Genomic DNA, 2,669 nt, shown 5'->3' on the forward strand with positions numbered 1-2,669 from the left:
GAGTGAAACTAGTGGTATATCAAGTCCTACCTCTGGGTGAAAAGTAAAAACTGAAAAAAAAAGAGATGATTGTAAGTTAAAGATCACAGGAGGAAAAGCAAACTTATGAGCTGGTTGATACAATAATGGGGGGGAGGGGAAAAAAAAAAAATCACACTTTAGGCTGAAACATTTTAAAGGCTGACAGTGTTCCTTTATTTATACAGTATTTTAAAGGCAGACAAAGCTACTACATAAGCACTAAGCAATATTAAATATTAGTATTCTTTTCATTTTAAAGTTCCAGGATACCAGTGTGTCTCCCAAGTTATGTAATCACATACTCAAGGTCTAATTTTAAACAGACAACACTTTCTGGAAATAAAGAAGAAAATTAAAAAGCCTCAGAGCCCCCAAAGTTAAATTCGTATCAAATTCCACGTATAAATGGAATAAATTACAGGGTAAAACAGAATAGCTTGTATTACATTTACATATGAAATATCAAGAGGGCATGACTTTTGCATGACTGCCATATGTAAAAACCAAAAATGTCTGAGGAAACAAGAGCTGAAAGCCTTTGCTGCCAGTATAACTGCATCACTTAAAAAGGGGCTTTCAAAACGATCAGTCAACTTGCTACAGTTTCTTCCCATGTCTGCTGTTTAAACACAAATTGCTTCTTCTGATAGTCCCAATAGCAGTATAGCCCACCACTTGCTCCTGCAAGCCCCATCTTGTCCTGATGATCACAAAGTGACGCCATAACGCTGAATTTATCACATCACGCTCACTTGCATTGCAACAGAGTTTGTGAAAATCAGAATTACGACCATACACACACACTGCTGCCAAATGCACACGGTCACGCTGAAAACGGATTCTGAGTTCACTCTTTAGAGGTGCGGCTCTGCCCGTAGGTGTGTCTGTGCGTAGCAAGAAGGGCCCCCAGGCCCTACTGCAACATGTTCAAGTAACACCTGCAACAGCCTCAGAAAGAACAGACAAAAGCACTGGCCAAGGATCTCTCCTTCGTTTTGAAGTTTTCTTCCCCAAAACGTGTTCCAGTGGTAAAACCACCATTTCACTTATATATGTAAGAATGTATTTTTATGCAAGTTCTATTGACCTCCAAAATGCGGGGATGGCGCCTGTTGCCTACACTAATCAAAAGGGTACATTTATGAAAGGCCAAATTTTTCCCTGGAAATAAATGCCCAATAACTCCCACCAGTCTGTTCGGGTGTAATGTGATACATAAAAAAAGTACAAGCCAAGCACATGAAGGCGGGACTGTAGACCATTACATCTCAAATAGATGTCCCGTCGGTATTAGAAGTGCTACCCCATTTCAGCAGACAAAGTTCTTTGAGCATATTTGATATCTTTTATTAGACCAACCCCATTTCAGCTTCACCAGTGCTAACAATTTTGAGAGCAACAGGGCTGGACAGACCCAAATGCAGTCTGTTTTCATATATCCTGCTGTGTACAGGATTAGAAGAGAGGTCTAAAATACTGGTGGCAGCCAACAACGTGGCTACACTACAATTACCCCCCAAAAATGGTAGTCAGCAAAAGCTTTCTTCAGGGTGCCAACAAATAAATCCCATTTTTCAACTACATTTGAAGGAGAGAAAGGAAAGGGGAAAGGAAAGTTTTTAAGTTCTTACAAATGGAAATTGTTTCAAGGGAGAAGGCCCTGCTGCAAGACCTGAAGATGATCTCTTCAACCTCCAGGGGTTCAACCGCACAATTTATACAGGCCAAGTGAGACAGTGAGCACAGATGCTCCAGCTGCACCGCTCAGAGGAGCTATCCCTAGAGCCTACAAGGATCCTCCAGTGGGGAGGTACTGGGATCTAACAAACACGCCACTTTGCCCCTTCACTCACACAGACAGTCACTACTTTTAACCCTCTTTAAGTTGGACCCCACAGATGATTCTTTGCCATAATAAATCCTGAACATGTTTCTCATGATTTTTACCAACAGATTTCCAAATCCGTTTTATTAAAGCAGGAAAACTAGCACTGTCCTTAAATTACTGCTTGGGAAAAATGAGCCAAAGACGTCACTCACATACCCGCAACCACCAAGCAAGTCAAGAGCAGCCAGAGCCAAACGGGTTTCCTCAGTCTTGGTCTAGTGCCCTGTTGTTTGGGTCATGCTTCCTGTCCAAGTGCTAGCTCCGTCTCCACTTGCCTCCATCCTTACTTGCTCTGTGGGAGTTAAGTGCTCAACCCTACACTTGGGGGGTTTTCTGAGCTTAGTCTGAGACACGTATGATGCACCATAGTCTCGTTAAGGACATTTTACAAATGCCTTTAGTAAATAAATATTTAAGTTTTTTCATAAGGACACCTGATTTTCATCAAGGAAGAGATTTTTCATTCTCTTCCTGGTATCAAAAACCATCCGATGTTTAGCCCTTCTTCAATAAAAAGGTATAAGCATTATTAAAGAGAAGCAAGAATTCTTGTGGGTGATATCTTTGTCTATCCCAACTATGCAGTTGGTCCAATAACTGGCAAACTTTCAGGTATCATGGTACCTTCTTCAGGCCTCTCAACATCACCTCAGTGCCACTAAAAATGACTAATTCCACCTCAAAATCTATGTATTTCTGTCAACTTTTTGAAAGCAACAAGTGATGCATTTTGGGGGGGGGGGGGGGGAGAAAAAAACAA

The sequence above is a fragment of the Alligator sinensis genome, unplaced genomic scaffold (genome assembly GCF_000455745.1).
Source record: "Alligator sinensis unplaced genomic scaffold, ASM45574v1 scaffold628_2, whole genome shotgun sequence".
NCBI classification, from domain to species: domain Eukaryota; kingdom Metazoa; phylum Chordata; order Crocodylia; family Alligatoridae; genus Alligator; species Alligator sinensis.